We start from the raw sequence: 15,499 nt of genomic DNA on the forward strand, positions 1-15,499 counted from the left end.
AAATGTGACACTTCATCTTCATGCTTTGAAAACCAGTCTCGGATGATGAGAGCTGTGGGGATGGGAACTTTATCGTCTTGATAAATGGCATCACCATCAGGGAACAAACTTTGCACTGTAGGATGGACCTGGTTGCTCAAATGATCACATAATCGTTGGCAGTGAAGCAACTGTGTAGGGTAATGATGGGTCCAGTAGATACCATGATTTGGCTGCCCATACCATGATTAAACCCCCAGCATGTTTCGCTCTTGGCAGCAAATAATCTGAATCATAAGCTTGGGATGGCATTCTCCAGACCTAAATTTGACCAGAAGTTGGAAACACTGTAAAGGTTGACTTATTGAACCAAATGACCCTCCATTGCTCCGTAGTCCAGGTTTTATGACTTTTACACCATTGTCTTTTCTGAGTAGCATTTTGATCACTGATGGGTGGTTTTGGGAGCCTGCTGGTAACAGCAGCTGAGTCGCTGAAACCCCTGACTAATAGAACCTTGTTGCTCGGCAGATGTTCACTTCTGCGCAGCAGCATCTGTGTCATATTACCTCCACTTAAAATTGGTCTCCACATGTCTTATTGATAAAGTTAAAATTTACTGGTGATCTTGTGAAATATGATTTTTAATCCCATGTAATTTAAGGCATGTATTGTGTAAGATGTTTCCATATTTTTGTCCACCCCCTGTACATCCCCAGACTTTACGATTAACCTACTTTCAGCCCATAAGTTTACCTTGTAGAGCTAAAAGTAGGTGACAGATTTCCTTCAAGCCATGTTTTGCCAAAGCCTAATAGTATAGATGAATGAGTATCCAAATGCTCGGGTCCTCGTTATTCGAGTCGAGCTTTTCATACAATTCAAGAGCTCTATTCACATAACGAACCCCATTGAAGTCAATGGGAGACTCGAGCATTTTTGTATGGTACCTGCCGGGTGCTGAACTTTTATTTTTCTTCCTCTCTCTCTCTCTCTCTCTCCTCCGCCACAGAAGAAAATGGTAATGAGGGAGGGCTCAAAACTGGGGGGGGGGGGGGGGGGGTTTGAACACGGCGTGGTACTCGCTCGAGTATCGAGCACCATCGAGTATGCTAGTACTCGAACGAGCATTAAGCTGGGAAGAGTACGTTCGCTCAACTCTACCTAATAGGTTTCCTTACATGGCAAGCCTGGTGGACTTTGTTAGGATTGCATCACATAGAGGGTGCAATTGAGTGACAGATAGAGTCCCCTTCCTCTGTCTAACTATTAAATGTAACAGTCACTCTTGAGCACGGCATCTAAGGGGTTAAAAGTCTGGTCTTGGAGTTATCTCCAATCCCAGTAGTTGCAGGTAGTTGCAAACTATATAAAACAGCCGCCACCTGCTCAATATTTAGCAGCCTCCGTTCCAAACAGCCCACATTCGCCGTATATATACACCATGCTAAGGGGTTAAAATATTGGCTCCATTTTAGCAGTGGAAATAAATTGGCTTAGACTATAGCATTTGTATGTAAAGGGATGAATATGTATGTTAATCATCCATTTCACAGACAAGTAACTTGGCTTTTCTGGTAGCAATAGGCTCTACTCATTTGCATCCACTATCAAGCTTTTCATTGTACCACTGACAGTAGATTATGAGATCTCAAACCTTCTCTTCCCTTAAATGTCATCCATAGACTTAAGCAAAATTACCGCACTGGTATATACACATTAATTAGAGCAGCCCTAAGTCATAGTGCCATGTGAAATATGTTGTGCTTCTTTTCAAGATGAAATGTGGGAAACAAGCAGAATGCAGTTTGCCTTGGCAGTGACCGAAAGGAGATAATAATTTATTTCCATTCAAAAGGGAAAGATATATGCAGCCGGTAGTAGGCTAAAGGCGTTCATGTAGAGCTCTAGATTATATTTGGGCAGTAAGTGATGCAAACTGGTTTTCATGTCGGCACAGTACCTGTTCATTGGGGAGCAATTGTGTCTTCATGGTCTGGACGTTCTTTCATTGTATGTACAAGACTATATAATGACATTAATTTACTGTTGCAAACTCAACCTGGACGTGAAAAATCTCAGCTGCTCCAAGCTTTTTAGGAAGTGAGGCTATAAATTACGCTACACTTCTCTGAAGCAGAATATAGATCAGTAATTCTGTGCTGCTGATGCTTTTCAAGTTCCATATTGTTTGTAGCATTATACAATACTTCCTTGACGGACAACTAGCTAAAGGTAGTAGCCAAAGGCATAAAACAGTAGTGTCCTGGGATTTTATTGACTTGCTAACTCTTGAAATGCAAAACAATAATCATGTTTAGATCGCTTCATAATAATAAATACATAAAATAAATAAATAAACAAATCTTGTTATTTGTATAGCACCAACTTATTCTGCAGGTTCTGCAAGGTATATAATATGTAACTGTATCAGTGACTTAGCTCTTCCTTCATATCCCATTTACTTTATTGGGATAGCTGTGTTTGTTGCTTAGATTAAACCCATGATTGTTGCTAGGTGACAACAATGTATCCCATTCCCAACGCATGGTACATGTCACCATGTAGCCGCAGACTTTTTAGTTACTGCATTGGCAATTTCCATATCTAAAAAAACTAATTATATTTGGAAGGGTTTTTGCATTTTGTAAATTACATTTATTTTATTTTGTAATCACCTTGCAGCATATTTTTTGTGAATTATCGCCAGAACATATGTAGGATGTTGCAGAATGTGGACTGCTAAAATGAATAACCAAAATAGTAGCGCGGTGCATGAGCATAAAATAGGTGGTGACTCATCGCTATGACTTACAGTATTTCTCCATTATCCATAATAGACTAGTAATTCATTTCTCCGTGCATCACCAGGATAGCAGATCAGTTTTCTGAGAGTTTTAACAATTCATTTTCAATCCCTACTGCCAATCTTGTATTCCTGTTGTTCCTGTGCAGCTATGGCATCATTTTGGATGGAACATCACCTATACAGCCTGTGATTGGCTCTACAATCATTTTATGTGTTGTCACAATGAATGCTCTATCACCAGCCAGTTAAGGACAACAGGAACAGTCAGGGTGGCAGGGATAGGAACACATTGGACAGTTAATTATGTTTAACTTTGAACCTGAATGCAAATGTTTAAAAATTCCTTAAAGGGGTTGTCCCGCGCCGAAACGGGTTTTTTTTTTTGCATAGGCCCCCTGTTCAGCGCAGGACAAACCCAAAGGATGTGTTGAAATTTTAAAAAGAATGTTTTACTTACCCGAATCCCCTCTCTGCAACTTCTTCCTTCTTTTCCTCCAAGATGGCCGCCGGGATCTTCACCCACGATGCACCGCGGGTCTTCTCCCATGGTGCACCGTGGGCTCTGTGCGGTCCATTGCCGATTCCAGCCTCCTGATTGGCTGGAATTGGCACACGTGACGGGGCGGAGCTATGCGATGACGCGTAGAAGGGGGCGGAGCCAGAGTGTAGCTCGTGCCCGGACCGACCAGAAGGGAGAAGACCCTTCTGCGCAAGCGTGTCTAATCGGGCGATTAGACGCTGAAATTAGACCGAGCCATGGAGACGGGGACGCCAGCAACGGAGTGGGTAAGTGAATAACTTCTGTATGGATCATATTTAATGCACGATGTATATTACAAAGTGCATTAATATAGCCATACAGAAGTGTATAACCCCACTTGCTTTCCCTGCTTGCTTTAATTGATCATGTCAAACATAATACCTCAACATAATATGAACTAGCTTGACAACTGCAAAACAGAATTTGGGTGGAGCTATTCTGTAGGTTAGGCATAGGGATTAGAGATGAGCGAGCATACTCGCTAAGGGCAATTACTCGATCGAGCATTGCCCTTAGCGAGTACCTGCCCGCTCGGAAGAAAAGATTTAGCTGCCGGCGGCAGGCAGGGAGCGGCGGGGGAGAGCGCGGAGGAACCGAGGGGAGATCTCTCTCTCCCTCTCTTCCCCCCGCTCCCCCCTGCTCACTGCCGCAACTCACCTCTCACCCGTGCTGGCAGCCGAACCTTTTCTTCCGAGTGGGCAGATACTCGCTAAGGACAATGCTCGATTGAGTAATTGTCCTTAGCGAGTATGCTCGCTCATCTCTAATAGGGGTTGCAGATTTAAAGAGGTTATGGAGTTGTAGACTATTGATAGCCTATCCTCAGGTTAGGCCATCGATAGTAGATGAGTTGGGGCCTACCACCCTGGACCCTCGTTGATCAGGTGTTCGCCACGCTGGTGCTCGTGCACTGAGCTGATTTCTGCAGTGAGGACTGAGCTGTCTGCTTCCTGCAGAAATCAGCTCAGTGCACAATTTCATTGGTTTGGGGAACAGCTGATGAGCAGGTATCCTTGCTGGTTTACTATTGATGCCCTATTATATGTTATAATCATTAATAACTTCAAAAGGGTTTTTGATCCAGGAATAATTCCAATTGCCAGATTGGAGTCAAGTAGGATTTTTTTACCTTAAATGGTGAAAATTGGCTTCTACCACATTGTTTTTTTTGCCTTCCTCTGGATGAACATTGGAGAGGAATAGGCTGAACTGGATGGACATAGGTCTTTTTTCGGCCTTACATACTATGTTACTATGAGTGCTATGAGATTTTTTTTGCTCCCTGTAGGAAATAATGGGTGATACTTATACAGAATTGCCCAAAAATAGAACATGTCGTAATAGTAATTATGCCAGTCTAATGAGAGCTAAGTTGTAGAGAAACTAGTTCAAAGGTGACAAGGCTGGACAAGTTCTAGGTCAGAATGCTCTTGTGGGTTATCAAATTGTGAGGCAGCAGATCATGTTTTTTTTTTTTTTTACAGAGAATTTATAAGGAATGGGCTACAACAGGGTCATAATGGCTTCACAAAACATCCACCATGTCTGAATGCAGATCTATTCTTCAATTAAGTGCTTATTTTTTTAACCTTACATTTTATATAAATCTTGTTTGCTGACATTGACTGGTTCAGAAATGCAACAAATACCCTCTTTCCTTATGTATTACCCCTTTTGCGGTCTATGCTTTTTCTGCCTTCACTTCTATGTAATTGCTCTGTCCCTGCCTTTAGCCCACGTGATGCAGAGCAGGCTGTGTCTCTGCTCTCTCCCCTGTAGTCAATAAGCTCCCCCTCCTCTGTCAAAGGGTTAACCATTTTATATGCAGATGCAATTCAGTTGGTAATTTGAGAGATGAGAGAGGTAAATTTTGCAGAGCTTCACAGCTCTCTTCACATACTGCAAATAAAGTTTTGGGGAGGACAAAGGGTTAATCTGCTCCAATTAACCCTTTCAGTGCACAGTCAGAGTAGAGTTACTGGTAAATGCATAGAAGTGGGAGGTACTAGGAGGTGATGTAGGTTTCTCTGGATTTTCCCAGTTAGAAACTTTGGTCATATGACTGATCAGTAGAACCACCCTGTTTGCCCATTGAATAAACCTTCACCAATGGCATTAAGAGAGTCTAAATACTTAGGAAGGAGGCACATGGTGAGCTTATTTTTGGTATGTGGCATTTATTTCATGATGTTAGGAAGGTACCAGGCTTTTGACAAAAAATGTTCGTGGGATAACCCTTTAATCCTTCATTCATTGACAACCATGGCCATCTGTGACTAGAGATGAACTAAACTTTGTCGCGACAAATGTTTCATCAGCAGGAGAATTTCTTATTTCAGGGCCTTATTTCTCATATATAAGAAAACTACATAAATTAGAATCCAGAAAACTTTAATACATCCTATTTCTGCCTTTATTGTCTTATTAAGGGGAAATGCTACTTGTTCTTGAATTTTAATGGACATTTTTGCTGATTCGCTTACCTCTATCTGTGGTACAACTTATAGAACCATGTGACCCTTTCCAATATAGAGTTAATGTTCACAAGTTGCAACAGATATGTTGTAAGGAGAGCCAGCCGTACCTTGGATAATGCCCTGAGCATTACATTTTGTTGGTATGCATGGTATGCATCACATTATGCATACCATACAGTGTCTAATTGTGAGTGCCACACTGAGTGATGCCCAAGTATCAGTGCCAGTGCTTTTATACAGTTGTCTAAATGACAGAGCTATTCACCCCTGCAGCTATTATACACTACAAAAATAAAGAGCTATGAAGGGCCGAAGTAGCAGTGCTGCACAATATTACCATAATGTTATCAGATAATACCAACATACAGCGACAATGTGAATCCACACACTATCTAAAACTACTGCGATAAATTAATATTGCAATTCGTGGTGGTCACAAACCTTGGGTTAGGGGCCTTCTTGAAAGCCCAATTCAGTAGGTGCAACTGATGGGCCCAGTGCAACCACACTAGTTGCACACTTCAAAATCTGCATGTAAACCTCTAGTGGGTAGTTGTGAGGCTTGTAAATATTACATAGATAGTTGGACATATTCACATTTCAGCTATTGAGATATTGTATAAAGTACCTGCACATTCCTATCTTATATGATGCATGGCCATCAATGCTGAGTTTATGAATTTCCCTGTCGATGTTAAGTAAGTAAAAGAATATATCCAGAAACCATCAGTAGTGTTTAGATATAAATAGTTCTTTCAGCAGCTTGTACGTGTCAGCAGAATGCGGTTAGTTTACCTTCACATTTTGACAGTTTGCAAAATATTTTGAGAAAATCACTCATCTCTGCATATTAGTGGTTGAATGCATCAAAAAGCATTGGCTTCAACGTGACAAAATCTAACTGTCTTTGTCTAGTACTTAACTCCGCTGTATTGTAGCAGTCACTGAACTGACAAGTGCCGGTGATGTCCATGTAAGGATTGCTATTAACACTAGTAGCACCATCGTAGATAATTCCGATTGACTAAAGAAGAGTAGACTATCTCTGCCTCAGTTAGTTAACAAACTGTGCATATGCAGCAAGCTGGAGTTGGCAGAAGTAACTAGAGTGGGTGTTTCCAACTCAGGCCTAGTCACGGTGGTGGCTACTCTGCGTAGAACAGGGCTCACGCAATATGCGGATTACACAAAAGTGGTTTGTTGTCCTGCTGCCGGGGGCGCGGGTGCCTGGCCGGCATGGGCGGCGTGGTGCTGGTGCCGCGAGGCGCCGTGCACATGCGCACTTGTGAGTGCAGCTGCTGTGCACGAGCTCCCTTTTGTTATGCTCTGTTGGGAGTTGGCTGTCTCTCTCTCTCTCTGCCCCTGGGCGAAGGATTTTGTTTTTAGGTCGGGCAGAGACTTGCAATCACTGCCAGTTATTGGTTTCCCTCAGTGTGCTAGCTAGTCTGCCTCTGTTGGTCTCCTGCTTCTGTCATCTTGTCTGCTTCACTTTGCTATTATCCGCCAGGGTTTTCCATCTGCCTCAGTTCTGCTTAGTATTGTTAGTGTTGGTTATTTTCATTTGCCTATTCAGTCGGTATTCTACCCTTTCCATCCAGGTACGCCACCATCCCTTTTTTGGTCCCTAGTGAGAGTAGGGACCGTCACCCAGTTGCCCACCTAGGGTTAGCCAAGAGGGGAGGCAAGTAGGCAGGGATAGTGGTTGTGGATGAGATCTAGGGCACCTGGGCTGGCGTATCAAGGGTAGTATACTATAACAGCTATGCTCTTTGCAGAACCAGACTCTATCTTCACACTGCAATGTAGTAGCATGAGCATGCTTATTATAGTCTGCTTGTTGTTTTTTGCTGCACCCCTTCCATATGGAGATCAATGGTGAGTTGCGCTTCCTTAAGGGGTCGTTAATGGTCTTGCACCCATCCTGTTGTTGATAAGGGATAGAGTTCATCGGGAACCTGGATCCATAAGGCCAGATCGGAGGGTAGCTTTCCTTGTCTACCAAACAGTAGAAAGTATACCCAGTAGAGCAATGGGTGGTGTTATTGTTAGTATAGATGAGATCTGTGAGGATGCCAGGCCACTGAGCTCTTTGGCTTGGAGGGATGGTTTAGAGGAAGTCAAGAATAGCCTGGTTTGCCTTCTGCTGCATCCGTTTCCTTGTGGATGGTAGGCAGTAGTGCGAAGCTTCTGACACTTTTAAACACTACAAAGCACTACAATTGCAGCTGTGGTCTTGGCTGTCAGATCTTTGACAGGTGCTGCCATGGTGAACTTAGTGTAGTGATCTATCATGGTCAACACATAGCTGTATCCAGACTGGCTAGGCTCAATTTTTAAATGGTCTATGGCCAAGACTTATATAGGTCGAGAGGCAATAATGGGATGAATAGCAGCTTTTTGATCTGATTTAGCACTTCGTCTAGTCTCACAAGTCGAACACTCTTGACACCACTTTTCAATATCAGCTCTCATCCCGACTCAATAGAACCTGTTTCTGATAGTGGCCTCGGTCTTGTGGGCACTGAAATGCCCAGACTGGTCATGATACGCAGCGACAACTTGACTAGCATCTCAATGGGGATTAGTATTTGATGTACCCTGTTGCCCGAGACTGGATCTGTAGAATTCCTTAAGACGAACCCTTTTTCTTTTTTAGAAATAGTCTTTCTTTGCCTCCAATGACACTGTAGTTCAGGATCTAATGTTTTTTGAATGATCTTTTTGGGGATAGATCTGGACAGTAGATACTCTGGAGGTCTCCGAAGATTCTAATGTCCTGCTGGGGAAGAAGCCATTTTTGATCTTCACTTTGAAGGTCCTGGAATTTGTGGGATGAATCATTCTTGGTGGAATTCTGTTGAGTTTGTCAAACACTGAAGCTAGGCATTTCTACTTCCTCCCATTGATCTTCCTTAGACAAGTAGTCTACTGCTGTAGGGAGTCTGGATAAAGTGTTAGCGTTTTTGTTAACTGTACCAACTTGGTATTTCACTGTGAAGTTGAAGTTAGCTTACCTAGAGAGCCATTGTTGTTCCAGCACTCTGAGCTTCACATAGTTTAAGTGCACCAATGGGTTATTGTCCGTGTAACCAAAAAACATGGCGGCGGCTAGCTAGTCTTTAAACTTTTCCATTACAGCCACACGAGAGCTAGAAGTTCGAACTTGAAAGAGCTGTTCTAAGCCTTTCAAAGACCGGCTAGCATAGACTATCACTCTCTCTTTGCCTTCCTGAACCTGACTAAAACTGCACATAACCTTTGGAAGATGGCATCAGTATAGAGGTTAAAGGATTAAGTGTAATCAGAATATTCCAGTAATCTTTTTTCTTTGAGGAATTCAAAGTCGTGTTCTTGTTCCTCTTTCCAGTTGATGGGAATGGGCTTTCGATGTCGCTCCTTAAAATGCCCTCTCAGTGCTTTCTGCAACGGCTCACCTAAGCAGGGGAAATTTGGAATTAAGTGTTTGTAGTAACCTACAAACCCTAGGAAGCTACGAACGTCTTTCAAAGTCTTAGGAGTGGGACAGTTTGTGACGGCCTCAGTTTTTCTGGATCTGGCCTTACCCTTCAGCATTAACAATGTGGCCTAAATAACAGACTTGAGTCTGCAAGAGGTAGCATTTGGGAAGCTTAATTTTGAGTCTATGTTGGATGAGGATTTGGAACACTTCACCCAGATGTTGTAGATGATCCTCATAGGTTCTATCCGAGGCAACGGATATTGATCTTTGTGAGTGATATAGTTCAGCTTTCAGTAGTCGACACAGAACCGCGTACCTCCATCTTTTTTTTTTTTTTACTAGCAGTATGGGGGCTGCCCAAGGACTATAACTCTCCCTCACTATGTTTGCGTCCTTCATCTCTTGTATCATAGACTTGAATTGTTGGTAGGAGGATGGCGTTATGGGATGAAATCTTTCCTTGATGGGAGCATGGTCATCCGTGGGATTGGTATGTGAGATGCCTTTAACGTGGACAGGAGATGCTTGCTGAAAGCAGCTTGCTTTTTGAGGGCCACATTCTGAACTCCCTGTATTTGGTCCTGAGAAGTCTGCAAGTCGCCAATATGCAAACTAGCTAACTCTGATTCTGGACTCTGAAAGATTGTTCTGTTGAACACTGTTGCACGGTTATTGGAGGCTAGAACATCTTCGGGGTGAAGAAGAGATACCTGCACCACTGCTGCATATTTTCTTAGTTGCAGAGGGGTGTCCCCGATATTGATGAGATGAACTAAAACTCTCCCAGAAGTCACTGTGACAAGACTCTTGGCAGCCATTAGGAGTGGATGTCCTTCAATGGGTATGGGCTCAACCAGTGCTTCACAATCATTCCTCCAAAGTTCTAGCCGGGTTTGGCACCATAGCAGGAACTCAGATTCTAGGGACACCATAACTGGTCTAATGTCCTTAATTTGAGTTTGCCCGATGTGACCTTTAGGGTTGGCGTACCTCTGCTATGGCGACAGGGCTTTGATACCCTTTCTCAGCACAACTTGTTGAGCTTGGGATGCCACAGGGACAGATTTTTGCAACACTTCCAGTATTTATGTATAGCAGTTATATAGGATATTCATTCCCAGGGTAATGACTGGAGCATTTCTATCAGCTACGTCTACCATTAGGATGCCTTGCTTCAGTAACTCAGCCCTTCCAGCGAGAACCGTTGGCTCCTATACCCCACTCTGGTACCGGCTGACTATTACTAGATGTGGCACTTATTAGCTGCTTCAGCGGGCAGATATGCCTGCATAAGCACCAAATTTTTTTTGAAGTCCACCTTTTAAATCGTGGTCACTCGTGACCTGATATTTAGTAAGGCTGGTAGAGGTATGCCGTTTTTGTATATGGTGATCTCAGGGCATGGCCCGGCATACTCCGATATCCACTTGGTCGGAGATGGACCTACTCTTCGTCCACCTGGGGGGCAGTCTTTGAGCGCGGGGGATGTCCATTTAATGCCCAGCATGTGCTCTCTTGGTGACTTTAGTGGTGGCAGTGCTTACAGTAGGGTCGTGGACCTTGGGGGTAACTTTCGGCAGGTTGCGGGGACCCAGGATGTGGCCTACACTCTGTGGCCACTGGTCGTGAGGAGGCCAGCTGGCTCTCTAATTCCCCCATTTTTTTGCATAATGTGGACATATTGTGGGCCAACTCAACCACTTGCTTCTGCATCTCTTTCAGGGGCTCTTCTGCGGGCACACCAGCTTGGGTGGCCTGACAATGCTGATCCCGTTTATGGGAACGGAGTGGCCTCTCCTCTCCCATAAGACCACTGAAGGTTGTGGGGTCATCTGTCTTGGTCGTCTGTGGTTCTAATGTAAATGGATGGCAGCTCTTTGAAATCGAGGAAACAGCTATTGGGATGCTGGACCGATAACATTTTCAGCTGGCTGCAGAGTGTTTTTGTCCGTGTCTCTTGTATAAATTGCTCTCAGAGAGCTTGATCGACCAGACTCTTTCGGGTCAGCCTGAACTACGGCCTACATGTCCTCCTGCAAGGATAAGGTGTAATCCCGGAGGGTCTTGTCTGTCTTCTGCCTCTTTTTAAAGTAGCACTTTTTTATTTTGGACATGGTATGAACCTCAAAGATGCCCTGCAGTCTCTCCAAGATCTGCTCGACTGTTTTCTTTTGCACGCGGGGCCAGGTTTTTACTTCCCGGGCAGATGCTCCCTCTAATTTATCCATTAAAATCTCTACTTTCTTTGGCATAGCTAGCGGATAAAGCCAAAACACAGCTCTTATCTTGTTCTTAAACTCCCTCAGGGCATGCTTCTCTCCACTGTATCACAGCAGTCATAGGGCACCTAAGCAACAGAGCATTGTCAGGGGTGCAAAATCAGAAGAACTAGAGACTAGAGGAGGGCTAGCCTGCTTGAAATCACTGTTGTCGGACATGTTGAGATATGTTTTAAAGTCTGTTTTGCGTTGAATATAACTTTTGAAAATGTTATATCGGCCCTTTAAATTTTCAGATTGTGTGCACAATCGCTAGACAGGTCTCAGAGGTTACAATCCTTTTCATGATGCCAAAGAAATCCATACTGCAGCGAGCTGAAGCTGGTAGAAGTCACTAGAGTGGGTGTTTCTAACCTAGTCACGGTGGTGGCTACTCTGCGTAGAATGGGGCTCACGCAATATGCGGATTACACAAAGGTGGTTCGTGAAAGCAGTGTCATAAGTTCCATGTGACGTCAGTGCCTTTTAATGTAATGTGGGTTTGAAACACAGAGGCAAGTCCATACAGATTGTAGTAAAACTAAAGGCACACAGTTTTTACTGACTCTTGCAGTTTTACAGAGTGAAATTCAATTTGCAGATTCAGGGTGACTATCCACTAGCGTTTTTTTCCGCTGCAAATTCGCTGCGTTTTTTTTCCAATTGTCAATGGGACTTTCTAATGTTAAAAACGCAACGCACTAAAAGTGCAAGTTGCATTGCGTTGTGTTGCATCGCGTTGCGTTTTTAACATTAGAAAGTCCCATTGAAAATTGGGGAAAAAAACGCAGCGAATTCGCAGCGGAAAAAAAATGCTGGTGGGTAGTCACCCTCAGCAAGCAGTAAAAACTTTAACTTGGTTCCAAGACACAAAAAAGCATACTGTGATTCCTGCAATCTCTCTCCCTTGTAAGCCAAATCCGCCAGATTGGATTAAGTCCTGCCTGTCTGTGAAAGTTATCTGCGGTGGGTTGGAGAAACTAGAGTGGGATTGCAGTAGGGCATACTGACTGTTAGCTGCGAAAGGTCCCAAGAGACTCACGATTAAGTTGGCCACTCTCCGTCCAGCTTCCGCGGGGTCTGCCCTGGATCTGTTTTCTTCCAGCAGGGATGAAATAGACTCTGCACTCCCGTTAGACGCTGTCAGGTACCCGTTTTACCCTATTCCTGACTCTCTACTCTCCCTCAGCGCTATTCCGCCCTGACAAGCTACTCGCCCACCCCTGCTCTCTACAACTTCCAACGCTACTCTCTCTTCTCTCTGCTGACTCATTTCCTTTGCACACCTTGTCTTATCTCCTGGCTTCACTCCACTCCTTCCACTCCATCAACCAGAAAATTATATGCCAACAGCCAATCAGAACTGAGTGGTTGCTAGGCAGGCTAGCTTTTTAACCCGTTACACAGGAGAAACAGAGCTCTTCCCTGGAAGGGTGTCTCCTTCATCCCCCTAGCGGCCCATAGTGAGGTCCCCAGGACTTAGTAACCATTTTGACTACCCTATAAGGCCCTTCAGGCCACTGCACCTACACTTAATGGTGTATGATTTTTGAAAACCCTAGAACTTTGAGAAGTATCTGTTGGGGCCACCACAAATCTTGCTCTATGACATTACTAATGAGCAAAAAACAGGTTTTAATGGTGTGTTTCAAGTGTAGTCATGTATTACACATTTGGACATAGAATTTATGACTCTCTAAGGCCGATTTCCGCAGCTGAGATTCTCGCGCAAGATTTGGGCGTTGCGAGATGCACAAATCTTGCACCAATATTAATCCCATTCTTTTGAATGCGGTCATACATCTGAGTGATTTTTTCTTGCATCGCACGGCCGCAATGAGATGCGGGAAACAAATTGTAGCATGTCCTATCTTTGAGCATGCCCTCCCCCTCACCAATTATTTCCAATGGGACCGCCGAGTGCACAGGGCATTTGAATATCGGGTTTCTAAACCAGTCAACCCATTATATATGACATGCATTGATACAGAGCAGAGGAATTCCACTATTTTAACTTATTTCTTCTAAGTACAGAAGTATGTGTCTAAGGGTAGCAGCAGGTCTCTATTAGCCAAAGTATTTTGGCACATGCAACTAGGAGTGGAGTCTGGGATTTAACTATAATAGATACAGAAAATTTGGTTGCACTTAGGTCCTGGAGCCTTAGGAGACCAGTACTAAAAATAAAGCTTTATAGTTGGTAGCCCTGTTACTGAGTGGGACCATATTGGGCATATTGGATGGGAGCATGGATTTCTACATCAATCAATTGCCTGAAGAATATTATTTGTAAATATGGAGGATCACTTTGTTGGTTGGATATGAGGTTTCTGATATGATAATTGACTGACAGGCTTGGTGTTAAAAATACATGACACCAATTCCCATTTAGCCTCATGCTCCTGATGACACCAGACATGAAGAAACATGTTGGGGTGGCTATTTTGTTTCTTGTAAAACAGCGGATCATGAATGTTAGTTAGCCTTTTAAAGTCTACTACGGGTGTTTGGACGGAGTGCAGCTTTAGGCCTCGGTCAGACGAGCATGCTTTTTGCGCACCTATAGTCACGCCAAAAAGTGTGCCGCTCACATGAGCTGAAAATGCGTGAACAGGTAATGTTTCATATGCACATCACATCAAACATTGCCCTTCACTGGAGCTGTTGTGCTTGGGCTAGTGCAGCTGCTCCAGGAGGAGAGAGAAGAAGCCCCGCAGGACTTCGGGATATCCCCAGAGCACGGAGAGTGAGGGCACCTATGAGGGGTTTCTCCATAGAACAGAGAGCCGGAGCAGGGCTAAGAGTTAATCCCCCATTGCTCTGCTCACTGTCACTGCTCTGGCAAAACCCCTCATAGCTTCGCTCACTGTCTCTGCTCTGAGGAAACCCCCTTCCCCCATTGCTCTGCTTACTATCCCTGCTCTGGGAAAAAAAAACATAGCTTCACTCACTATCCCTGCTCTAGGGAAAATCCCCCATAGCTCCGCTCACTATTCCTGTTCTGGGGAAAATCCCCCATAGCTCCACTCACTGCCCCTGCTCTGGGGAAACCCCCCCCCCCCCCATAGCTCCATTCACTGTCCCTGTTCTAGGAGAAACCCTCCATAGCATTGCACACTGTCTCTGCTCTGGTGAAACCCTCTATAGCTCAGCTCACTGTTGCTGTTCTAGGGAAACCGCGCATAGCTCCGCTTACTGCCCCTACTCTGGGGAAACCCTCCATAGCAGCGCTGTCTCTCTGCTATAAGGAAATCCCAAGGGATATCCCCATAGCTAAGAGAGAGTGGGTGGGGCTTGATAGAGAGTCGGAGGTAGAGGGATCTTCCCCCTCTAGCCCAGCCTCTACCCACACCCCTCTATGGTTTGCTATGGGGATTCTCACAGAGAATCCCCATAGCAAACCATGAAGGGGACGTGGCTAGGACAGATCCCTCTAGCCCCACCCCTCCTCCCACACTCTCGAGGGAAGCCCTGAAACCCCACCCCCTCCCTGCTATAGGAAATTCCCTTAGAAAGAGAGATAGGGGGAGTCCCTTACTGCCCCCTGCTGCTGGGGAATTGTCCAGTAGGAGGGCAGGAGGAATGCCCTGCGGCTTAGAGCAGGACATTTAAAATGTGTTGCCCAGTAGCACCTTTTAAATGCCCCGTTGTAAAATTCTGTTAGTCCCCGCGGGCATTAACAGAACCCTCGGGGAGTTCCCTCATCCCCGCGGGAACTAATAGGAGTTAACAGTAGGACATTTAAAAGTCAATTAAAACTCCTGCCTAGCTTGCACCGAACATAATGCATGTTCTTTTGTAGGTGCACAGAGTTTTGCGCTGCTAATTCCTCGCACAAAAAAACACTTCTATAAGAACCTATTAGTTCTTTCAGGAGCATTCATTTTTTGCGCACATATAACACGTCCGTCTGACCGAGGCCGTCTGACAGATACTAAGTCATGGCTGTTGAGTAAGCATATAGCGGTGGCAACA

Source organism: Eleutherodactylus coqui, chromosome 3 (assembly GCF_035609145.1).
Source record: "Eleutherodactylus coqui strain aEleCoq1 chromosome 3, aEleCoq1.hap1, whole genome shotgun sequence".
Lineage (NCBI taxonomy): Eukaryota > Metazoa > Chordata > Amphibia > Anura > Eleutherodactylidae > Eleutherodactylus > Eleutherodactylus coqui.